This window comes from Narcine bancroftii, chromosome 5, assembly GCF_036971445.1.
Source record: "Narcine bancroftii isolate sNarBan1 chromosome 5, sNarBan1.hap1, whole genome shotgun sequence".
Classification (NCBI taxonomy): Eukaryota; Metazoa; Chordata; class Chondrichthyes; order Torpediniformes; family Narcinidae; genus Narcine; species Narcine bancroftii.
In genome coordinates this window covers 242,144,900-242,171,619 of record NC_091473.1, presented here as the reverse complement: position 1 = coordinate 242,171,619, position 26,720 = coordinate 242,144,900, and the positions used below count along the sequence as shown (strand labels likewise).

Below are 26,720 nucleotides of genomic sequence, written 5' to 3'. Positions count from 1 at the left end.
TATTATAAAGGCAAGGAACCTAAGACACTGAGAGCAGCTCAGATTTTTGGATGTCAGTTAAACACACGTGATTCAGTGGCGGTGTTTGTAACAGGGTCTCCAGCCCTGCAGAAAACTCCTGTGTTACCCACTCAGATTACCTGTCATCAAATGTAAGAACGTAAATTTATCAACTTATTTTCTGCATGCATTCCTACAGGGATAATAAAACCCAGAGTTCCTCAGCAATTACAGGGGATCCCTATGAGATCCTTGGAATAGTTTAATGCTTGCAAGGAATACTGCAAGGAAAATATTACAAGGGTATCGTTGTAACGTGGATTGTATTATTCTTTACAGAGATCCCTCAGGGGTGTACCAGACTCCCGAGAAATACATCAATTTGTATTAAGTCTCCAGCAGTGCTTTGATATTTGGAGTGGGATTGTATTTTCAGAGGAATGTATCAATATTGCGATTGGTTATTGAAGGAGATTGTTATGCTCCAATGGGTGTCAAAAAAAATTCACGAGAAAGACACCGGGACTGGTAGACATGACTTATAAGGAGAGGCTGGAGGTCGGATTTTTTTTTCCCTGGAGTTAGGTGCTTAATGTGGAGGGATGGGAGATGCAAAAGGATACAAATAACCTCCCAAGGATGTTGGGAAACATAGAGACTAATGCAAGGGAGGGACTGAAAGAAATCAGTATCCCTAAGGACATGGACTTGGGGAAATTGATAGGATTGAAGGCAGATAAATCCCAAGGGCCTGATAATCTACATCCTAGGGTACTCAAGGAAGTGGCCATTCAGATAGCAGATGCTTTAAGAATTATTTTCCAGAACTCGATAGACTCAGGATCAGTACCCATGGATTGGAGGGTAGCTAATGTTACCCCACTATTTAAAAAGGGGGGTAGAGAAAAAGCGGGGAATAATAGGCCGGTGAGCCTTACATCAGTAGTGGGCAAAATGATGGAATCCATTATTAAGGATGTAATAGCGGAGCATATGACTAGCAGAGAAGGGATCGGACGGAGTCAACATGGATTTACAAAAGGTAAATTGTGCTTGACAAATCTATTGGAATTCTTTGAGATGGTGACAGGTAAAATAGACGGGGGAGAGCCAGTGGATGTGGTGTACCTGGACTTCCAAAAGGCCTTCGATAAGGTCCCGCATAAACGACTGGCTTCCAAAATCAAGGCTCATGGGATTGGGGGCAAAGTATTGATGTGGATTGAGAACAGGCTGGCAGGTAGAAGACAGAGAGTTGGGATAAATGGCTCATTTTCTGAGTGGCAGGCGGTGACCAGTGGGGTGCCAAAGGATTTATTACTGGGACCCCAGCTGTTCACAATTTACATTAATGATCTGGATGAGGGGATTGGATGTAATATCTCCAAATTTGCAGATGAGACTAAGCTAGGAGGGGTTGAATGCACGGAAGAGGGAGTCAGGAAGCTCCAATGTGATTTGGATAAATTGAGGGACTGGGCAGATACATGGCAAATGCACTACAATGTGGATAAATGTGAGGTTATCCACTTTGGTAATACAAACCGGAGGGCAGATTACTATTTGAATGGCAATAGATTAAGAGATGAGGAAGTGCAGAGAGACCTAGGGGTACTTGTACACCAGTCTCTGAAGGCGAGCATGCAGGTACAGCAGGCGGTTAAAAAGGCAAATGGTATGTTGGCCTTCATATCAAGAGGGTTTGAGTATCTTTCTTTCTTCTTTGCTTGGCTTCGCGGACGAAGATTTATGGAGTATAGGAACAAGGATACCTTACTGCAGCTGTACAGGGCCTTGGTGAGACCCCACCTGGAGTATTGTGTGCAGTTTTGGTCACCTTATCTAAGGAAGGATGTTCTTGCAATGGAGGGAGTGCAGAGGCGATTCACCAGGCTGATACCTGGAACAGCAGGAATGACTTAGCAGGAAAGATTGCGCAAATTAGGATTGTACTCGCTGGAGTTTAGAAGATTGAGAGGGGATCTCCTAGAGACCTATAAAATTCTGGCAGGACTGGACAGAATGGATGCAGATGGGATGTTTCCAAGGATGGGAAAATCCAGAACCCGGGGCCATGGTCTGAGGATAATAGGCAAACCATTTAGGACCGAGATGAGGAGGAATTTCTTTACCCAGAGGGTGGTGAATCTGTGGAATTCATTGCCACAGAGGGCAGTAGAGGCAGGTTCATTAAATATATTTAAGAGGGAATTAGATCTATTTCTTCAGTATAAGGGTATTAAAGGTTACGGAGAGAAGGCGGGGATGGGGTACTGAACTTTAAGATCAGCCATGATCTCGTTGAATGGCGGAGCAGGCTCGAAGGGTCGAATGACCTACTCCTGCTCCTATCTTCTACGTTTCTATGTTTCTATGTAAAAGCTTATAGAGGTTCATAAATTCATCAGTGGCATAGATAAGAGGAATAGTGACACACTTTTTCTGAGGATGGAGAAGTCTAAAATTAGTGAGCATAGATTTAAAGTGAGAGGGTAAGATTTACAAGGCATCTAAGTGGTACCTTTTTCACACAGAGGATGGTGGGCACATGAAATGAGCTGCCAGAAAAAATGGAAGTTAAGGTAACAATTATAACATCCAGAAAACATTTAGAGAGGTACACAAATGGGACTAGCTTGGTTGGCATGGACAAGATGGGCCAAAGGGCCTAGTTCTAATCTATATGTTTTTTTTTTCATTTTTAAATTACAGTACGAAAACCAGTACGAATCAGCTGGTGGTTGAGTATAAAACCAGTACCTGAAAAATGGGCATGGAGTATATGCGCTTGTTGGTAGTCCCTGATAACCAGGACACAGAGTCCAGAGGGTTAAATTTAAATTTAGATGTACATGCACCTTACAGCCCTTGAACCCGTGCTGACCCATTATACCCAGTTGACGTACAACCTGGTAAATTTTGAAGGGTGGGAGGAAACTGGTACACCCAGAGGATATGGAGAGAGCATACCAGCTCCTTACAGAGAGCACCAGATTGGAACCCTGGCACTGGAACAGCATGGTCCTAACCACTATGTCAACTGTGCTGTCCATGATGTGTAAGGTTTTCCTGAAAGAGAATTCTACAGAGGCTTGATAAGAATGTATTAACATTTAGAGGTGGGTCTCGGTGAGATTTATAAGAAATTATAGGACATGTGATGATATGGTGCTTTGGATCAGTAGTTCTTGGTATGTATTCATATGTGAAGACAATCATCGGTGATTCAGGACTGACGATTTGTGGTCAATAGCCTAGGGGATCTAGGTAATGCTCCACCATAACCCCTTGCTTGTAACAAACTGCACTCAGACACTTTTGATAGTAGAATTTTTTTAATGACCTTATTTAAAGAACATCAAACGTGATTCAAGTGTAGTGTGGTGCATGTTGTTAATTAAGAATAAAAAACGATAAACAAAATTGCTCAGAAATATGACACTGGGAATTCACTGTGTCTACTCAAATGAAAGAATTAAAATAGGCAATAGAAAACCTAACTGTGCTGTTAAACAATGTCCTTGATAGGACCTTGCGATGTAATAGGAATCAGGGTAAATACCTAGGGCTCCCAGAGGGGGATCTGTTCTCGATGAGAATGTAGGTCAAAGAATAAGCAACCTAAGTTATTTAGCTTCATTTTCCAACAACACTTTGCAGCTCAGGATCAGGGTATTTACCCCAAAGTTAAAGGGAAGCAGCAAGGTCAGAGAGGGAATTTTATTATTTATCCTTTTAAATGAAGGGTCAAAGTGCATGATGTAAAATCCCATTGCCAGAAGACGATTTAAACCAAAGGTTAGTGATTATGGATTTAAAGGACTACCGTTTATAAGAATAACAAAGAACAACAACCATTGAGAGCCTGAGGGAAAAAAAAATAATTTGAATCAGGTGATTGTTACAAGTTATACAAGTTGCGGACTATTTGCCATGAGAATAGAGGAGAAAGGACGTGTCAGAAGAATTATTTGGAGCCCGAGAAACACAAGAATGGTAAAAAATTACAGGAAGAATATTCAGGAGTACCATTGGTCATGACTAATGTAAACAGGGAGAAGAATCACTCAAAAGGGATCCAGCATTCTCTTGTAGCGAAACACGAAAGTCTGCAGACACTGCAAGAGAAATGCTGGAGGAACTCAGCCCATCTCACAGTGTCCATAGGAGATAAGGGCATATTACTGACATTTTGGGCCTGAGCCCTTCCTCAAGGTATAAGCATAAATCAGGCAGGCGTCTGAATTAAAGACTGGGCAGTGGTGGGTGGAGGGGGGGAGGAGGTGGGGAAGGCCAGACCAACAGGCAAAAGGTGTTAATTGGACACAATAAGGGGGAAGATGAGAATTGATTTTGGCTCTGTGAAAAGAGACCGAGGGAAAGGAGAAAAGGGAAGAGATAGAGAGAAAGAACTGGAGGAAAGGAGACAGGGAGATGAAGATGGGGAGGAGGGGTTAACAGAAACTGGAGAAGTCAATGTTAACGTCATCCAGTTGGAGGGTGCCCAGATGGAAGAGGTGCTGTTGCTCCAATTTGCAGGTGATCTCAGTCTGGCAGTGCATGAGACCCTGGACAGTGCATTTTTACAGCATTCTCTTGTCTCCTGTTTGGGTTCAAGAATTATCCTGGAAATATTTAAAACTTTCTTCTCCCTCAAGTTCATTTAGTTCATTTTTTTTTCCATTTCTTGTGGTTAGTGATTAAACATAGGTTTTACCAGCATAAATGATCCAATACTGATGGATCAGAGAAGAGCTTGGAGAACTATGTCAAGTGAAGTTATTTGTCATCTTACTGCACAAGTACAACCCAACAAAACAGCATTCTCTGGATCTCAGAACAAAACATACCAACAAACATAACACACATACAGACAAACAATACATGCAGAACTAGTATATTCAAATATATAAATAAATATTGTTTCATGAAGATGAGACTCTTGGATGGTTAGTGCGAGCAGTTCCTTTTCTCATTCTGCATACTCACTGCCTGAGGGAAGAACCTGTTCCTCAGCCTGGTGGTCCTGTCTCTGACACTCCTGTATCTCTTCCCCAACTGTTAAAAGATGCTGTGTGCAGGGTGGAAGAGGTCCTCAATGATTTTGCACACCCTCTTCAGACAATGATCCCAATAGATCACGTCAATGGCGTGGAGGAAGATTCCAGTGATCCTCTCTGCCACTCATATGGTCCTGTGGATTGACCTCCAACCCATTCCTCTGCAGCAACCGTACCACACTGTGATGCAGTCAGCCAGGACACTCTCTATAGAGCTCCTGTGGTAGTTGGCATAATGGTTGCCGGTAGCCTTACCCACTTCAGTCTTCTCTGGAAGTGTAGTCACTGTTGTGCCTTCCTGACAAGTGAGGAGAAGTTGAGTGTCCTTGCTAGTCACTAGTTAAGTGAACTCCAAGGAACTTGGAGCTCTCCACTGTCTCCACTACAGAATTGTTGATGTGTAGTGGAGGGTGGTCATTCCTGGTCCTCCTGAAGTCCACGATCATCTCCTTCATCTCGTTTACATTCAGGCTGTTAGTCACGCCATTTCATAAGATTTTTCACCTCTTCTCTGTAGTGCAAGTCATCATTGTGGTTGATGAAGCTAAATTTGATCTCTCATTCAACATTCCAAAATAGATTATCTGTTTATTTCCTATTTGTTATTTTTTTGCTGTTTCCTTTTCACAAATTATTTGATTTACTAATACCGTGCTTTAACATTGAAGGTTCCTTCTTTTATACCCAAGAAAAAGCACCAATCCTGCTTATTTTCTTACCTTTATATTGATGTTCTTCTATTCAATGCTGAGCTATATTAAATGAAAAGAGTCAAGTAAGATGAATTAACCTTTTTTCAAAGGCCATAATGAATCTACATCAATGCCTAACATTTAACATCAGTCCTATACCCATATTTTCAATTTTATACAAATAATACCATTCATACGTTTATTTCCTTAACTTACTTTTAAGGACATTTAGGCAATCATTTTTAATGCTATGTTTTTGTTAAATATGATATTTCAACAACAGAATCAGGCTGAAATTATGCAAAGTGTCAAAGGAGATCAGAGCTGCAAGAATTATTAATCCACAGGGAATTTAAAATTACCTTCCCATAAAAAAAGAAATATTTACATCTCGCTGCATTGCTTTGTGCCAAGGCCACCCAGGTACCGTGGTATGAGTGGAAAATAGAGCTGGTGAATCGACTGCCGTTAACTGTGCGCCAGTTGGCTTTGAAATCGGAACAGCAAAATCCCCTATTCCCTGTTCTCATTTCAATGGCAAAGGGGAAACTTGGCTCAGCTCAGGTCCTGCTTGATGACTGAAAAAGCAAGTCAAACCTCAGCTTTCCCAATAACAGATTGTATTGGTTTACTCCTGGATGAAGTCTTGCCATCAAGGGACTTTCGGGTTTTCTTTTGGAAATAGGATAATTTAGCGCAACTGCATTTGTGTGGAAAATGGGCACAATATATAGTACTGGCCTAGCTTTGATGATTGTCTCGCAGCTTTTTGGAATTCTAGATGGCCCTTCCTGATGCAAGCAACTCGAGTGCTTGAAATGGAAGTTCGATTGAATCGAATGACCATTTTTATCATTTTTTATTGAAAATCGAGGCAATCTGAGGTGACAGTCAAGTTAATTGGGCAAAAGTGAGTCTGTTTTACTTGGCAATTAGCTGTGGCATTTGGATAAGTATGGCCACCCATGGTGGAAGAAGGGGAACCAGTCCTCAGATGTGGCAGGTTCTGTAATGAAGCCTTTTGTCAATTACTGCTCATTCATCGAAAACGGGAGGTCTATGCAATTATTCCACACTCGGAGAGCGTTGAATACGTCAGAATCATCTCATGCAATGAACTGGTACCAGCACTCAATGTGTTTCTTTTTACTTTAACACCTAATTCTACATCTAAGCTACCTCTCTGTATTAGATTTTGACTCAACTTTAATCACGCTGAGTGATCCGTAGTTCAGACGAGAAAGTAAAGGTAGAGTCGGAAAGAGAAAGGCATTTCTTCCACACTTCAAATTGAAACTGCCAGTCCACATTTTCCCTTCTCACTGGTTCCATAAATTATATTTATTTCTTGAAAATTGAACAACTTATAATCACAAAACTTCCAAACTCACTGTCTGATTCTCTGCTGGCTAAGATCTTGTTACTCCAACCTCCTGTGCTAATGAAGGACACTTGCATTTCATTGGGTAGACAAATCACATGATACATTGCTCGATAGTTATTGGTAACTTCCCCAAGGAAAACATTCCCTTTGAACATGAATTTGGTCCATCAACTCATTTTCCAGTCTTACTTGAAAAATAATCAAACAATGCAGTTAAAATATTTAAATTCTCTGATCTATTTTAATAGGTATTAATCCATGCTACTCTTAAATTCTCCCTGACTACCTGAAAGAAATCGGTGGTTCAACAATGGGGATTCACTTTCACTGCAATTTTTCTGGTAAAGGTTTTTCCACAATGCATTTTAGATGTGAGTTCCAAGATTTATACCCAGCAACAGTGAAGGACCAGATTGATATTTGTAGGTCAGGATGGTGGGTAACTTAGATGAGAACCTACAGGGAATGCTCTGCTTCCCCTGCCCATCTTGCTGGTAGAGGTCGAAGGTTTGAGAGGTTTTGTAAGAATAACTGGGTGATTCACTTCAGTGCATAAGGTGGATGGTGCACTCAGCAGCCACTATTCATCACTGCTGGAGAAAACTAATTTAAGAGTAGTCCAAGTGAGAACACGACACAAGACAAATGAAGGTTGAAGAGGTGGAAAGTGGGAGAGCCACTCAACGAGGAAAGGGCGTCAATGTAACATAGGGATGCGGAAAAATTTCTTTCGTCAGAGGGTCGTGAGTCTGTGGAACGTTGCCACGGGTGGCCGTGGAACCGAGGTCGTTGGGTGTATTTAAGGCAAAGATTGAAGGTGTTGATGAGTGAGGGCATCATGGACAGAAAGCCAGGAAGTGGGGCTGAGTGGGTGGCTGGATCAGCTCATGATTAGAATGGCGGAGCAGACTTGATAGGCCTACTTCTGACCCTATATATTATGATCTTGTGATGATCCCCTCATCTACCTGTGTCTCCACTTCTCCCAGCTTCATTTGTCCAGTGTCATATGACCTCTTGCCCCTCCTTTTTAGACTTACTATCCTCCTCCCTTCCCACCTCAGCCTTGAAGAGGTGTCCCGACCCAAAACGTTGACCGTTCATTTCTCTCCATGGATGCTGCCCGACCCGATGACTCCCGCAGCTTCTTTTCACTTGTTCCAAATCCCAGCGTATGCAGTTACCTGTGTGCCCGGATTGATACTGTTCATCCAAGTTAATCCAGATGATGTGTTTCTCTTGGAAACTATGAACACAAGGTGACAGAGTTGTAAGAAAAATGAGAAAAAACTGCAGTAAATTAGATTTAGGAGGAAAGTAGGAAGTATGATGGAAAGAGTAGATTCACTCTCATAAAGGAAACATATCAAAGCTTGGAAGTATTTGGATATTATACACTATTTTTTTAATATATATTTAAAAAATCTTTTTTTAATCTCTCTCTCTCTCTCTCTCTCTCTCTCTCTCTCTCTCTCTCTCTCTCTCTCTCTCTCTCTCTCTATGTTTAGTTTCCCACTGGATGGGGAATCAGGTTTCATAATTCAGTGAAACACTGCACCTGTGATACTGTGATTGACGCAGACTCCAGGGATTGAGGACAGTCAATATAAACAGTGCAAACTCGTTCCTTCACATCCTGAAGCACTCATGTAATGCAATCTGCGGTGGCTGCAGTCCCACTCTCAGATACCAGAGGCTTTTTTCCTTCTCTCAGTGTTCAGACTGAAATTGGCTACCTGCTCTCCTGAGACGCTTAAAAGTTCAATGGAATTTTAGCCGCTTTGTTTTGGGTACATTGCCGATATCGACGCATGTCTGGAGCCTGAGAAAGAGCCAGCGAGAAGGGAGTAGGTGAGGAAGGATTTACGTCAAAGTTGGGAGGCTTAGTAAAAGGGATAAATATGTTATATGGAGAAAAAAGGTTTGCATTCAGATGTGGTTTTCGTTCCCTCAAAAGTCTCCCTAAGCACTTTACAGATAATTTTTGAAGTGTAAATTATTTTGTAATGTGAGTAACACACCAGCCAGTTTGCACACACATTTAAAAAAGTAGAAAGAGCGATGAGATAATAACCAGACGATCTGTTTCAAGAATAAACACGGCTGAAGGCACAGGCTGACCAATACCTCTCCACCATCCCCCAATATTTTACTAGCTCCTACCACTTCTATCTCTTCTCCCAGCATCCTGTTCTTCTTCAAGTGTCATGACTTTTTATTGATTAGACAAGCCTTAATGTCTCAGTAAAGGAATCCTTTTCAGCATTTCCCTGAAAGTTGCCATACAAAAACACTCTCAGATCTGTTGCTTTAACAATGTAATACTGCTAGTACTACCTTTCTGACAGTGTCGGACTCTCTCAATAGGCTCTTTTAACTGCAGTACCTGGGTAGACCTCCTGGAACGCAGGTGCGATTACTGGGGGAAAGGTGCTGGAAGCACCTTTTAAATTGCAAGGGGATCTATCCATTATATTGCCAACCCGGCGATTTAAGGGGATCCCTCCTCAAAAATAACGTGTCACGTACTTGCCGGAAGTACCGCCGGATGTTCAGATGCTGGCTGCTCAGTGACGTATACACGCAAGAGCTGACGTCACCGGAATAAGCGGGTCAGCCATTTTTGTTTTCAAATCACCTGTGGATTCAACCTGGGTAAGTTTAACTGGATTCCCTGGCTACCTCTGAGGTAGATCAGGGACCCAGTTGGATTCTGATGGGGTTGACCGGATCAGACCCTCTCTAACTGCCGCGTAACTGGGGCGCTAACTGGGCAAATTGCCCGGTTAACCCCAGTTTGTAAGAGTCTAACATTAGCTCTCAGATAGTGTAGTATTCTCTCAATATTTCCTTTCTGAAGGACTCTTTCTGTGCTACCTCTGATGGTGTGATACTCTCTCAATACTACCTCTCTGACAGTGTAGTACTCCATCAGTACTACCACTGAGAGTGTTGTACTATCTCAGTCTTACCTCATTGAGGAGTACTCTCTCAGTACTCCCTCTCTGACAGTGTAATATTCTCTCAGTGCTATCATTCTGATGACGTAGCACTCTCTAAGTACTACCGATGATGGTGTCGTTCTCTCTTGATACTGATCTCTCGCTATGTGACACTGCTTAGTAATGTCCTTTCGCATAAAGCATTCTCTCAGTACTGTTTCATAACTGTGTACTATCCCCTTAGGGCTGACCTTTCAACAGTCCAATATTCATACATCACAACCTGGGGAATTTTACCATGTACTGAAGCCAAACTAATAACAATGTTGTCTTCATGGGGCATCTATACATTCCTCTAAAGGTTATTAATTTTAAAAGAAATGATTGAGGTTAGAATAAAAGTATAAAAGGTAGTTAAAACATATTATTATTAAAAGCATTGAACTAAAGTGAAATTATTTTTTAAAAAAACAATCTTGCTCTTGGTCACCTAATCCACAGCATTGAAATCACCAATAAAATGAATGTGTTTTCTAATCCTTCATTGGATCTGAATTCATGTAGAATTGGAGCAACAATTCCCCATGCATCATGTTGGAGAATTCGAGCAAACTGGGCACGCCATGCGGAGTCTAACATCAGAGTAGTGACTTCTGAAGTTTCAACGGCTAAACAATTAAAAACCATTTGTCTCAATCCAGGAAGATTTTGCCTATTATTTATCCGACTTCTATCTCCTTTCAAGCCATGCAAAGCAGATCACATTAATGCATAGAGTCATAGAGTGATATGGCACTCATTTAGGCCTCATGGTCCATTGAGTCTGTGCCATCCATTAACCATCTATTCGTATAAAATCCTTGGTATGTTAAGTTCTTATGCCAATATTCTTTATTTCTCAATATGATTGCTTAATAAAGCAAAGAGTCAACCATCAACTATGGTGGAGAAATCAGAAGGTTGGAATACAGTGTAAAACAGGTCATGGGACGTGCACAATTTTACCTGATGGCAACTATGTGGAAACTGAGCAGGTGTATTTATCATTTGGTCATCTACCTCTGTTTGTGTTGTCTTCAGCTGTTGCCAGTTATTGGAATCAATAAATAGAACAAAAAAAAATCACACCTTTAGTGGAAACTAATGTGGTGAGTTGTTTGGGATGTCAGTAAAGGCATGAGGAAGGTAAAGGAACAAATGGATATCATGGATTCCTTCCTCAAAACTATCTTCTTTGAGCCTCTACTTAAAACCCAACCTCAAAGCTTTTGGTGTCTTCAAGTCACATCTCATTGATTGTATTTCTCATTCCATCTCTCTGAAGACTATCAGGGCCTTCATGTAATTTATTGGTGTCATCGGGTATGGATTTGGTTTGGGCACACCCAAACTCAAATGCCAGTCACTTAGGTAGAAAGGAGCAAAAAAGCTGTGAGGTTGGTGGGGTGGGGTGGGGTTGGGGGGGTGGTATGCAGAGAATACATCAATGGATAGACTTGAACTTTGCCAGATACTGCAGTTAAACTGGATCCCAGTGACAGTAAATCATCAAAAATCTCTTTCAACCTCTTCAAGATAGTAATGAAAGATTTTTTTTTCTAGTGGGAGAAATCTAACAGAAAGGGACATAATATTTGGCTTTCTACAATATTCAAAAGAAGTTCAATGGAAGGAGTTGGCGGAGGAGCTAGTGGAGTTGTTCATGTGAACCGGTACGGACTTGAAGGGCTGACATGGCCTGTAAACGGTTATATGGTTATATGGAATCTTGAAGAACTGTTATTACTTCTCCCAATGAGCCATATTGCAGCCTTCCTTATGTAATAATGTACCAGCCTTTTTCATCTGATTGTCAATTCCAGTCTTGGGCTCTCACATTTCCAGCAGCATTTTTTGCAACTTCATTGACTTTTCCCAGCTATGATGAACAAACACCAATCTGGAAACTGAGTTCCGTCTTTCTCTCTACCAATGCAGTCTGCCTTTTTCCAACACCTGCATTTTTTCAAATAATAATTATTAATCCAGCTCACATAAGTCACACAATGAGTTTATGATACCTGTTCCTCACTTCTGAAAAGGCTTTGACCACCAATGGTAACTGCTGTTTTCAGTACTGAGGTCAACAGACTTTGATTGAATAAGCCATTGGCATAACATTTGGGTCAGTCATAACATTGAGCAACAATTTTTTTTCCAAAAGTTTTGCTTTCTGAAAAAAAATGGAGATTACGTTAGACAACTTAAAGCTCAACATGAAGATAACCAGATTTGCTCTATCTCAGAGAAAATCCGAGAAACATTATATAAACTTTTAATGAATTTAGCATGTTGAATCACATAATGATGCTGACACATTGCATTAGTTCAATTGACCTAAAAATGTTTTACCGCTGATTTTCACTTGTACTCAGCATCTGATGCCTCTCATGTCAGTGTCCATCAATAGTTGGCCAAGATTGATAGATTCCAGTTGCCCTGATATGGTTTTTTCCATAGTTGCAATGTCCTGGTGAAATATTTTACTATGTTCGTCACTGACTGCACAAAGATCAGCAGGGAAGTCCTAATGTGAACACAGAAAATTAATTTTCAATGACATGTTACACCTTCATGGTTTTGTATGCTTGAAGCATGTTGTCAATCAACAGGTCTCATGGCTGAAAACAGTTTGGGTATTCAATAGATTTCTTATTTTTAGCAGAGAAGACAAATGCATCGGTCAGACAGAAGTAACAGTCCATCATGTGATCCTGTTCTCGCCATATCTTTGGGACTGCGAATGGTATTAACTTCCAAGTAGCTCTGAGCTAAGCTCTCAGGTAGACTGCCCATATTGCCCAACAAATATGAAGAGCCCAGGGTTTGTCTTGGTCACCATTTCTACAACCGAAGCAGAGCTCAGAGGCTTTCTTAATAAGTGCAGTCATGCTGTGTCTTTGAGCCTTAAGCATATACTCGCCACAAGTGTAATAGAATGCAACATTGATGAGCCATTTCTGCTGTTTTGAATCTTCCTGAAGACAATAAATATTCGTTAGTTTCACTTAGTACACTATTGCCTGAAGAACATGTGCGTCAACATGTATTCAATTTATATCAATGTAATATAATTTCATCCAAGTTACCACACATTTTAATCAAAAAACTTATATTGTATTTTATTATTAAAGAAATGGAAAATCTAAACCCACTAGCAAGAAAGAAGCCTTTGACCAAAATAAAATAAGATAGAATTCTTATCAGGGTGATAAATTACCTCAATAGTCAGCATTTCTACCTTCATAACAAATCAAAGATTATAAAAGTAATTCAGAAAGGGTCCCCACAAATGTTTAATTTTTTTTAAATTCAAATCAGAAATTGAGCATCTGAATTTAAATTTAAACATGACATGGCATCATGTGGCCATTGAGCATTATTAAGTGGGGTAACATCCCTCCATCTGAGCAACACTGCCCGCCTAGACGTAACAGAAATAAAAGCCAATCCGTGCAGCTCGGATGCTGTTAAAGTTATGCCACTCTCTCCAACAATCCCAAATAAAGCAGTGATCAGAAAGTTTTAGGGTGATTTTCATGATCAGCAGCCCAAAATCCATAAAGTACACCCAAAAGTGTTCAGGAAGCAAAATCTTCATTGCTCAGTGTAATCGAATTAAATGTTCCAACACGATGAAGATGAAGACTTGATCTCCTCACTTCCCACTTGAATAATATATCTTGACCTCATCTTGCATGTAAGCTATGTGTTGTCTCTCAATGGCACCTTCCCAAATACATGAATACCAAAGACATCTAGCCGTACATCATCAATACTTCTTGTCTTTCTTCACTATGCCAATTTCCACCATTTTGTTAGGCAAGGTCAACCCACAGCAATTTCCCAACAGAGTGCTCAGGGAATGTGCAGGTCAGCTAGCAGATGTTCTCACTGACATCTTTAACATCTCCCTCAAAAATGCCGTGGTGCCAATGGGATTCAAAGACGCCAATATTGTCTCCATGCCGAAGAAGTTCTCTGTGTTCTGCCTCAATAACTTTCGCACTCACAACTACCATCATGAAGTGCTTCCAGAGGCTCGTCATGGGAGGGGGGGTGGGCAAGGTTTTACCCATGATGTCCTGGGCTGTGTTCACTACCTTTTGTGGGGCTTTACGCTCAGGGGCACTGGTGACCCCATACCTGACCATGATGCAGCCGATCAGTACACTTTCCACTACCACACATCTGCAGGAATTGGCCAGGGTTTCCAATGTCATTCCAAACATCAGCAAACAGCTGAATGGATAAATGAATGCTCTTCTTCTTGATCTTGCCCTCAAATCACTTGCTTCCAAATCCCTAATTCATGCAGTTATTGTTGCATGGAGGGGAGGTCAAATTTAGTTATCACATGACCAAGCTTCTCTAATAAAAAATGAAGATATTGGACTTTCTAGCCTAGACATGGGTAGAGTATAACACTGACAACACCACTGGATAAAATTGTGATTAGGATTCATATTGTACCACCACTAAATGACCATCAGTCAAGTAAAGGCAATATATTTGTACCATATATGGTTACACTAGTTATACATGCGATGGGTAAACATCCATTGAATATGACAGAAATGTCAACAGCACTCAGGCAAGATAGCAGAGGGAGGGAAGAAAAGAGCTGAATACATTAGACACACATGTTACATTACAAGGATTTTCTAGTGTTTGACATACATTATTATGGTAATAGGTTTATTCTCCAAGAAATCCATTGAAATTTAAATTGGAGCAGAAGGGAAAAATAGAACCAAAGTTCAGCCAAAGGCAGAAGAATTTAGTAAATCCTTTTCCAGATAGTTACAGGCTAATTTGTAATAAAGTTAGTGCATCGCGCCTCTGCTCTAACACAGGTGGTCTTGAAATTCAGGCAGTGTATATGATCGGCTAGTATTTCTCATATGCTGTCAAAGCTGTTTTTCTGCATACTTAAAAATCCTATTGTTCATTAAAGTAATTTGATCTTGTGTTTGTTTGCCTGGCAATTGCTCCATTCCACTGAGAGAAGTCAACCAGTAAATACCTGGCCAATAGGAGCCGCTCCAGTTTGGGCTCACTGTGTGTGGCTAATCAAAAACACATTTACCCCTCGCACCATCTCAGTACAGTATATGAATTCTTCATCAAAATTCTGAAACTGTCTGCTTTTCTCTGTCTGACTGTCTCTATCCTTATCTTTCTCCTTGCATATTTCTATTTCCCTCTTCTTATCTGCCTCTATCTTTCGGCCACTTCCAACTCTTGTCTTTCATTTTCTTTCTTCTTGTGTCTTTCTATCACTCATTCTTTCTCACTCCGCCCGAAGAGTCTGACTGCCACTTTTCCACAAGAGCACATCTGCCAGGTTCTACCCATCTGTCCGCGTTATCCATCAGTCCTGTGGCCTGCCTCCCTGACAAGACAGCACTCTTTCAGCATTAAACTTCCGACAGTGCACCACAATGACACAACTGTAACAGTCCAGCACCCCCTCAATTTTCTTCCTCTGACCTGGCAACATTCCTGACAGTGTCTTTTTCCTATCTCTCTCCCTCCATCCCAGTTCTATTTACTTTCAATGGACCAAAACCCCGGGGAAAGTCAATTGCCAATCTATCCGGACCCTTCCCCTTTCCATTGAATTTAGATTGTAATTAGCCCCTGATACACTTCAACGTTTCTCTCTTTTCCAGGGACAATAATCAATCCATCATGTAAATGGTGTTTAACAACTCTGTTTATGACTTAGTATTTGTCTTCACCTCATCTCCTCTTTGAGAAGGAGTATCTATCTGCCTTCTCACTCATTGCGTTTTGAATGCCAAAAGATTATAAAACAATGCTATCATCTCATGGCCAAAAAAAACGCCTCTGTTGTCACGCACTACTTGAAAGAAGATATACACACGCAGTGTAGTCAGGTTAAGCTCCGGGTTTTATTAGGGCTCAGGCCCGACTTTTATACTTGCACTGTTCCCGCTTGGCTTACATCACAACATGCATAACGAAAGCAGATTTCCCATGCGCGGCTACTTTCTTCCCCGCGCGCTGTCCCTGGCTGTTGGCTGCGCAGCAAGGTCAGCATCATTTTGGGATCACTGGCCTTTAAGCTGGCCTTGCCATTCACCCGCTGGTTTGCTTGTTGGGGTCATTGCCACTGCGCGCCTGCTGGCCTTTGGTTACACTAGCCTATTTTCTGCCATGGCAGGCTACCACACCTCTTTATTTAAAACTAAGCAAGTTTTGTACTTTATTAATTACATTTGCAGCATAGTTGATTTATTTTACAGAGACAAGACTCCATTAATGCTGAACCTCAAATAATTGAATACTCTGTCATACTGTCGCTTGGATGTATGAGCTCACCACTGACTTGGGTGACATGGTTAGTGTAATGGTTAGCGAAATCCCGTGCTGTCGGTAAGGAGTTTGTCTGTCTCCCTGTCTCAGCATGGGGTTCCTCTGGGTTCTCCTGTTTCCTCTCACTGTTCAACAATGTACCAGTGGTGTAGGTCAAATTGGTGTTTTTGGGCATGGACCGAAAGATCCTTTTACCATGATATATGTCTAATTGTTTTTTTTTTAAAACTGACTTCCCAACAGTGCAACTCTTCCACAGCACCTCTCTTTCAGCAAGGCAGCTTTCCCTCTGTAGTGTTCCTCTGACAGTATATCATTTCCAAACTCCTGGATACTAGTTGAAGCAACAATCCTCAATACTGATCTCGCTATGTGAGACGTTGAAAGAGTGGACAACCTCTCACACCATCTAACCCCCCCCACCCCGACCCCGTTCAAAAGGCTACAGTTCCCACATTGATTTCTTTTAACAACCCATACTCCATAAAAAGTGGAGTAGAAATAAGCCATCCTCAGTCCTGACGGACTGCCTAAGAGGACAGAGGGAATGGTGGACCTTTGGAGGAGTGGACAATAGTGGGTTGTACTGCCAGAGGCTCAGAAAGAGCATTACTCTTAAGTCCTCTACGGATGCAATATTCCTCCATTACTGACCAACAAACATTCCCTTGCCGTTGATGTTTTGACCACGCCTCACTCACTCTGATGGTGTACAATTTTCTTGGTCCTGAACTCAAACAGAACAGAATTCCACCGTATCACCCTCTAACAGAATAGAGTCCCTGACTACCCTCCTGCAGCCCCTCACTATCACCCACCAACAGATCAGGACCCTCTCAGAATTGCCCATTCATTGAAGTGGAGCTCCCTCAGTTGCGAGAATGGGGCTCAACCTTCTGATTCAGGCGCCAGACCTGTCAACTGAACCAAATTGACAGCACATCACAAACACTCAGGTTTGGTTTAGGGTATGCACAGATCACAGCCAAGTTGGCCACTTGCACCCAACTAAGAGAGGGAGTAAAAAAGCCACAATTTTCACTCTCAGCCACAGATGGAAAACATGCATGTGTCCATTCAAGGTGAGGCACAGTTTAGGTCTTTTTTACTGCATTAAAGGCATTACCTTAAAGCAAGTTATTGTTGTTGGCTGTGATTTCTGCCTTCTGGTAATAATTCTGTTGGAATGATGTGCTGGAGATAATATTTCCTATTTCTTTTAAGTTGAAGTCTTGGCTTATTCTTTGTGGGGCTTTATCCAACTCTGATTTTCAACTAATTCAGACACCATAACTGGTTTACTCATCCTGGAATAGAATCTTCTGGAATGATCACGGAATGTGTCCGCAGAGTGCCAGTGACATCATCGGGCATTGCAGCTCACCATGTTATTTAATGCAGAAATGGATTGGCAGAGTGAGATGTTTTTATCAAATCGTCTGATGAAATTGATCACGATACTATAAAAATACTTTATTCTTTATTTCTGTTCCATGTAACAAATATTCAAAATTGAGGAACTGCAAGTGAAGTTCTTAACTCATGAAGTCCTTTGTGTTCTTTGCAATCTTTCAAAGCAAGGAAATGACGTGGAATCACAAAATCATCGCCACTTTGTAAAAAGCCCTTCAGCCCATTGAATTCAAAATCATTACTGCATTCTGTGTTAAAAAAAAGTTGCCTCGCATCGGCTCAATCTCCTGCTCTTCACTTTAAACCTGTATCCTCCAGTCCCAGATGCACCTACTGCTGGGAACTCTAGAGCTCAATTCACCTCATTAAAAACCAGCATGAACTTGTTAATCTATCTAATTTTCTCTCAACCTTTTTTTGCTCCAAGTGAAGCAACTGCAACTTCACCAGCCAAACCTTCATCCCTGGAAGCATCCCAGTCAGACTCTGTGGCATCCTCTTCACAGCAGTTATTCATTTTGTTGCAGTCCTTGACTAACCAGGTGAGGTCTATCCTGTGTGCTTGTGTTTTCACATCACGTGACCATCTCCTAGTGTACAATAATGGTTGGCTGCTGAGAACCTCTGTCTCCGGGTGCTCCAGTTTCCACTCATTTTACAAATGCCTCTGGTGTGCAGGTGAGTGAATCTAGCAGCAAAATATCAAGGCGCCTCCCGGAGGAAAAAAAACAAAGTTCTGTCCCCTGGTGAAAGGTAAAATCAATCTCATGTTTATGTGAGGCAAATGCAATAAGCAAATAAACAAAAGATGAGTTTAGATGGATGAAAATAATTGGCAAGTGGGTGAAGGAAATTAATTTAGAAGGCTTTTCAGTGACTTTAGCTTCTGATTGGTTCCTAGTGATGTCATTCCGCTCAGGGTGCACTGCAAAAGAATGTACTTTCTCTTGCTGCTATTCATCAAAGCTACTGTTGGCCTTTACTGAACCAACAAATTAACAGAAGAGAGTTCTCCATTGAGTAGGTTGGTTCAGTATTTTTCATTTCAATCAATGGCATTTTCCACCATTTCTCCTCATCTGAGATACCAGTTCTTTCTGCCAACCTTTGGCTTCCCACACTACACCTTACTCATGAACCCTTCTCTTTCTCCATCTCATTCTGTCTCTCCTTCAACAGTTACCCACTCCTCTTCTCTCAAATGTAACTATTTGGCCCCCAATTCTTCAATTTATTTTTTTTTAACATTAAAAAAATATTGTTTGTAGCACGGTAGAAGCCGATTTTCACTATTAAGTCCGTGCCGCCTAATGAAACCAAAATTAATCTACAACCCTGTGCGTTTTGGAAAGTGGGAGGAAACCAGAGCACCCAGGGTAAACCCACACAGATATGGGGATAATATACAAACTCCTTTCAGAGAGCACCGGATTCAAACCTGGGTTACTGGCACTGTAACGCTAACTTCTCTTTCTCCATCTGCTTATTTGCTACTCAAGTCCAGTCACCCATTTCCAAAATCCCATTCACCCGCTCCCTCTGCCCTGGAAAAAAAAATCCTTTCCCCAGATTCCATGAGCTGTCTGATCTATACCTATGTACATCCCCACAACCAGACCTCCTCAATGCCTTCCTAGCTTCCCTTCAGTGCCCCCCACCCCAACAGCATACCCTAACTCCAGCCTCTCCACCACCCACAGCCCCCTCAGTGTCCTCCCTTTCTGTCATTTCCCTATTCCCTCCATCCCACCTCCAGCCCTCCTGGGCTGCAGGCAGTGAAGTTGAGCACGAAGCAGATGCATAAACACATACTTGTCAGGAGCTGGGAATGTAAATCCTGTCAGTAAGTGAAGTGGCCTTAAAAGGAAAAAGCAGAGTTTTTGTAGATTCCAGCACTGTAAATAAAGCCCAGTAGAAAATAGCTGGTTGCTGTTTATGAACAGTGGGACACAAAGATCAGTCTAGGAGATTAAACACAGCCTTTCAATAGTCCCAAATAAAATACAATTTAGATACACTGCTAAGACAAACCAGCTGCTCTAATATATTCTACACTCAATTTCACAGTCTGTTAAATCCCATTCAACTATAATCTGTTCTTTAAATACCATGGGGCAGAAACTGGAGCTCTGGCACCTGTTTTATTGGTATATAAAAGGTCTATAATGGTATATAACTGGCCCAGTTTCGGAGTCCAATGTGATGAAGCCCAAGGACACCTGAAATTCCTCAGATACACAGTTGCATCAACCTACTTTTAACAGGAATCCTTGGCAGCCATTTGAGACAAATTATAGGTGCCATAACTTTATAACAAGCAGCATAATAAGTGTTTCAGGCCCTTGCAAACTTGCCACAAATGGCATAGAAGTTTAGGCCACCCCATTCAGGCTACAGAAGAGGAAAGTTTAACAAACCCTTCCCCCGGAGCAAACTCCTCCCTCTCCCCCATGACTTATGTTGTTGCGAGTAAGCTTAGTGGTGGATTGCAAATCGAAACAAAACTGTAGATGCGGGAAATCTGAAATAGAAAAAGAAGTTTGTGGAAACACCCCGTGAGTCAGGCAAGTGAAACTGTTAATGTTTCAGGTCTAGGGCTCTGCATCAGGATGAGGAAAGAAAAATGGTAGTTAGTTTTAGGTAGCAGAGAAGGTGAGGGAGAGATAGGTGGCAACTCTAATATAATGAGAGCAGACGACTCTCTATAGCCATTAAGTATATAGATCATAGAACTTTCCAGTTCAGTAAAGTCCTTTGGCTTTCGATGTTGTGCAGACCTATACAATTTTTTCATCCATGTGCCTGTTTAAGAGTCCCTAATGTTTCTGCCTCCACCACCACTCCTGACAATGTATTCCAGGCACCCACAATTCTCTCTGTGAAAAACTTACCAAAACTTTCCTCCATTTTTTGCAGATGTCCTCTGCTATTCCTGCACTGGGGAAAAGGTGCTGACTGTTTACCTTGTCTATGCCTCTCAGAATCTTGTGGACATCTATTAAGTCACCTCTCATCCATCTTTGCTTCAAAGAGAAAAGTCCCACCTTTGCTAACATTGCCACATAAGACAGTTGCCAAACCAGGAAATATCGTGCGTAATCTCTTCTGCTCTGTCTCCATAGCTTCCACATCCTTCCTATAATGGGGTTAACTAGAACTGAACACATCCAGATTGAAATCCATCTACCACTTTTCTGCCCAACTCTGCAACCTGTCTATATCCTTTTGTAGCCTACGACAACCTTCAGCGCCATCCACAACTCCTCTATCCTTCATATTTTCCACCCTTCTGCTTCTTCGTCAAGGCCATTTAAAAATCACAGAGAGCAGGGGTCACAGAACAGAACCCTGGAGAACTCCACTAGTCACTCTGGGCAGAATACACTCCATCCACTACAACTCTTTGCTTTCTACATCCAAGCCAATTGTTAATCGACATGGCCAACATTCCATGGATTCCATTCTCATGATTTCTGAATGAGTTTCTCATGGGTGACGATGTCAAATGCTTTACTAAAAATCGATCTAGACCACATCTACTGCCCTACCTTCAACAATGTAAGTAGCTATTAATTGTATCCAAGTAATTTCTATCAACTATTATCAGCTGTATTGAAGGCTAATTCCCTCCACTGGGAACTGACATATAAAGCCACTGAAACACAAAATTGTTCGGCCCATTTAGTGCATTCTCTCTCCTTAAAGAACAATCCCATTCATCACATTACCCCATTCTTTTCACACGGTTACCTAAATTATTCCCCCCTCAAATATTATCTAATACTTCTTTCAAGGATCTGCTCATTCTGTTTATGCCACCCTAATTCCAGATCATTATTAACCCTGCGAGCAATAATAGGAATTCCTCAGAGGTTACGTGCATTGTTTTTTTGCCTGAAATATTAAACCTGGCCTTTGATCTATCTGTTGATGAATATATCATTCCATTATAGATACTAAAAAACCCATTTGGTAGCTAGTTCAGGAATATTGGTGCCAGCTTACCTGGAGGCACAATACAGAATGTTAACCTCTTGAATGACAAATTTGTAAATAATGTGGGGTTTCATCTTAAACAGAGGAGATCCTGAAAATTGCACTAATAATCCACAACCCTTGTTTTAACATTAAATTCAAATTTATTGTCATGACATCACATACAACCCTGAGATTCTTTTCCCCTGTTGGCATGGCAGAATTGCTCCTAGCTGGTAGTGCAAAAATAAACTGTGCACAGCGTAAACATGTAAACAAATAAAAGAACTGTGAACAGATAATGAATGTAAACAAACTGACTGTGCAATTTAGAGCAAACAAAGAAGTAAGAGTCCTTAAATGAGTCTCTGATTGACTTTGTCATTGAGGATTCTGATGGTAGAGGACTAGCAGCTGTTCCTGAACCTGGTGGTGTGAATCTTGTGGCACCTATACGTCTTTCCTGATGGCAGTAGTGAGAATAGAGCATGTGCTGGGTGTGGTAGGTCTTTGATGATTGCTGCTACTCTCTGACAGCAGTGTTCCCTGTAGATGGGGAGGGTTTTACCTGTGATGTTCGGGGCTGTGCCCACTACCTTTTGGAGGGCTTTACACTCAGGGGTATTGGTGTTCTCAGACCAGACTGTGATGCAGCCAGTCAGCACACTTTCCACCACACCTCTGTAGAAATTTGCCAGGTTTTCTGATGTCATAATAAACCTCTGCAAACTCCTGAAAGATCCTCTGCAATAGTGATTCCCAAGAACCTAAATTTGCTCACCCTTTCCACCTCTGATTCCCCCAATGTTCTCTGGATTGTGTACTCTGGCTTTCATTTCCAGAATTCAACAATCTGGTACTTAGTTTTGGTGACACTGAGTGAAAGATTGTTGTTGGTGACCATTCAGCCAAATTTTCAATCTCCATTCTCTATGCTGATTCATCCCCTTCCTTTATACGACAGGCACAGGGTGATCACACATAAATGAGACCCAAGGACCAATAAGGTGGTTGCATTTGAGCCTTTTAGCCTGAAATGGTTGCACCTGCACCACAAAATCTGAATTAAAAGCAAGAGTAGATCTAGTTCAAGTGTGGTGTCCTATTCACTATTTTGTGATCAACTTCTCATGTGAACTGGACCCATTGGCTAGGTGCTTGCAATTGGCTTCCATCCCTGAAATCCATCTACTGCCAACTACTGAGGAGGCCAAATTAACACCAGGAGTTGTTATTCAAGCAGTCCTCAGCAATCAGAGAGCGGAACAAATACCATACTTGTGATTTAAAACCAGTAATGATGGAGTTAAGCATTCTAAAATGCAAACAAAAGGTGTTGAGAAACATCTTAGAAGAAAGAGAGAAGGGGAGCTTACAACTAAGCAACTGGAATTACCAGTGAAGAAGCAAGAGAATTTAAGAATCCATGAGAGTAGACTGGAGGAGTGCAGAGACCAAGGAGAGTTGAAAGGCTAAAACAGATTACAGAGGAGGGGCGCTGGGGAGAAACTGAATACAGAATGAAAATTTCTAACTTCTAACTGCTTTGGTCCTGGAACCAATGCAGATCGATTAATGAGGGACGATGAGTGAAGGTCTGAGTAAGGTAAGGGTTTGAATGAGTTAATGCTAAAGCAGCTAAGTGCATAGCAATTGGAAGTGACATGTGCCCGAGGCAAAAAGGAGGGTTTCAGTCACAGCAGAAGCTCACTTGAGGCTGATTGAAATGACAGATCGGAAAATAGGCAATTGAGAAGATATGAGGTTAATAATTCAACTCAAGGTCAAGTAGAACACTAAGGTTGTAAACAGTCTGCTCCACCCAACATTTCATAAGAAGCCAAACATCTTAAAAGATACTTGATTTTTCTTAAAGATAGTTAGAAAAAGGTGACATTTCTGCTTAACAGTTTTATGATTCACATGCACTATAATAAATGGCAGTACACGTGGTTGCAACGGCCACTCCAGTTCCAAAGAAAGGTGCAATCTCTTGTTCTGTACATCTTGTCTATGATCGGAATGTAAGGAACCCTAAAAACTGTGGGTCTACCAGGCCAGAGGACCAGATCATGAAGGTAATGTCTGAATATGATTTAGTGAGGGCAGTGAACCCGAACACCAAGCTGAAGCCTAATGCTGAAACTCGGGGAAGCCAGCATTCGTGTTTCCACTCAAATACTATTTTAAGTAATCACTTACTAAGCACAAGTGGCAATGGCGGAATGTGAGTTGGGAAAAAAGTTGAGAACCTTTGATTTAAGTGATTGTTGTGTGTCTTTGACAGTGTACCATATCCCAGAGAGGCACTGTTTCAACAGTTTGTTATATATATATTATAAAATGTGAATGAACTTGAATTAATCATTGACTAATTTTAAATTTCAGAAGCTCCGACACAGAGAGGTTGGTAAAACAAGAGAGACTGCAGACATTGAAAAATTGGAGTCACACACAAAATGCTGGAGGAACTCAGCAGGTCAGGCAACGTCCATGGAAGGCATTAGATAGTCAACATTTCCAGCCAGATCCCTTCATTAAAAATCAGGAGAGCTTGGTACCTCAGTTCAAGGGGCAGCATTGAAATGAGTAACTGAAACTTTAAAAAAGCCCTCCATTCTGATCCACTGACGCTCAAGGTGAAATCTCCGACTGGTGTTGAATACCCTGGAATCTCAAACAGCGGAGTCCGCTCTGCCTTTTCAAAACATGGAGTACCAGAAGCTGGTCCATCAAAGAGGAAATTGTGACAGATGGATCGAAGTGTCTGCTGCTCTGCTGTGTGACATAGGGTCATTGACTGATAGGTTCGGAACTTTGAGTACCTCATGCCTTAATTTAACAAGTTAAGATCTGAAATGAGGTGTAAATTGGTTGTTAAATACCATAGATCCTGTAGAGAATGCAATGCTCATTTTGTGAGTGAGTGTTGATGCAGGTAACATACCAACCATGAAGGGTGGCTGGTTTGTCTTTTCACGAAATTGGTTGAAGGCTGAGAGGGGATTTGATAGAGGTGTTTAAGATAATGAGAGGGATAGATAGAGTTGATGTGGAAAGGCTTTTCCCATTGAGAGTAGGAGAGATGGATACAAGAGGTCATGGGTTGAGAGTTGACGGGCAAAGGTTTAGGAGTGACATGAGGGGAACTTTACTCAGAGAGTGGATACTGTGTGGAATGGGCTTCCGGGAAAGGTGGTGGAGGCAGGGTCAATGTTGTCATTTAAGAAAGAGTTGGATAAGTATATGGATGGGATGGGGATGGAGGGATATGAGCAGAGTGCTGGTAAGTGGTATTAGAGATTAGTGCGGACTAGAAGGGCCAAATTGGCCTGTTTCTGTGCTGTAATTGTTATATGGTTACATGGAATAGCCTAACTCAGTGCTGAACAACTCTATATTTCTATGATTACATCATTCAGTCCCCAGTGGAGAGACTTAACCTTCAGTGCAGCAGAGAATAACTGATAGAAATCAAATGGATACAATAAACTGTCTCTTCACATCAACATCAAGACTTCTCTGGCATGTACACATATGAAGAAGAAACATTTGGACACCAGTGGTTCTAAACCTTTTTCTTTCCAATCACATATCCCCTTAAGTAATCCCTTACTAATCACAGAACACCTATGGCACCCTAGGGATTTTTGGTTGGCATTGCGAGGTTGGGGTAAAGGGTCTGTGACTCCATCACAGACTATGAATAAGGATGGAGATCAAAAAAAAGGGAACCCGACCAATCTTGAACTTCTTTGTGCCTGCATCTTTTCTGGAGAATAGTGTTCAGAAGAGGCAGGTGAATTTGGCTGCAGTCCAGTAGTGGACCAGATTTCCAATCATACTCACAATGGAATCTTCAACATTTTTGGTGAGTGAGGCATCTCCAAATGTTTCAACCCTCCCTTGCATGTCAACCTCTCCAACCATGAGTTCAAGTCCAGTGTGTCCAGTCCAGGAACCTCTACTTGGCACTTAATGCCAACACCGCACTTCCAACACTTGCAGATTTGAACTGCCATCTGAGGTATTGTTGACATGACTGAATATTACGCACAACAGTTCATTGATAGCATGTATTTCCTGAAAGAATGTATAGTTAATGAGCAGAACAGCTCATAAAGTTTCTACACGAAGCTGTCCATGCGCACAGAACCTGGCTTCCTGCATCCTAATGAATGTTGCATCCCAGCAACCACGACTCACACCTTCATTCCCCCACTCAACCCCCCCCCCCCTTCCAAACCTTCTCTCCGGGACAGTGCATTTTATTTCATGGGTTTCACATGCAAGTATAGTTTGTATTTAAATTTTACGCCTTTATAACTGAACTGTAAATGAGTTAGATATAGTGATATCTACCTGTTCATACTGTAAATGGGATTGACCTTCTGGACCAATTTTGCTGAATGATGGATTTATGCCATATGTACTCCAGCATGGAGATAAGAGCTTCTGGGTCAATAAAACTACAGTGACCTTAGCTATTGCTCTCCAATTTGTGAGAAATTTATGACCCCAAACAAGGAGCTTTATTGAGATTTAGAGTGCTAACATTCGCGGATCTAATTAACACAGCGCTCTTACCAACACTGACCTGCTACACAGCCCCTTACATCAAGCTCGCCTTTTTTTTAATATACAGAGCAAAAATAATGTTGAAGATGATTTGCCCTGTATGATGCTCACTGACCCTTGGAACAATTACAGTCAGTTCCAAGAACCAGTATACTGAATACCAAATTTCTCTGTCACAGTTTGAGAGAAGAAAAAAATCCTTTGGTCTCTTTGCTCATTTCCATTGCTTGCTGTTGGCAAATCTGGTCGATGAAAATTGAGAGGTATGCTCTTTACTCTTGGCAATGAGGCCAGC

At 41.5% G+C, this 26,720-nt stretch overlaps 1 long non-coding RNA gene across 1 annotated transcript; it reads left to right on the top strand.

The window, feature by feature from the left end:
* LOC138762962 (uncharacterized) lies at window positions 1-26,275 on the top strand. Its single transcript, XR_011357267.1, has 3 exons — window positions 1-152; window positions 11,681-11,790; window positions 24,236-26,275. It is a non-coding gene; the product is annotated as an uncharacterized lncRNA (long non-coding RNA).
* Window positions 26,276-26,720: the final 445 nt, after the last annotated feature.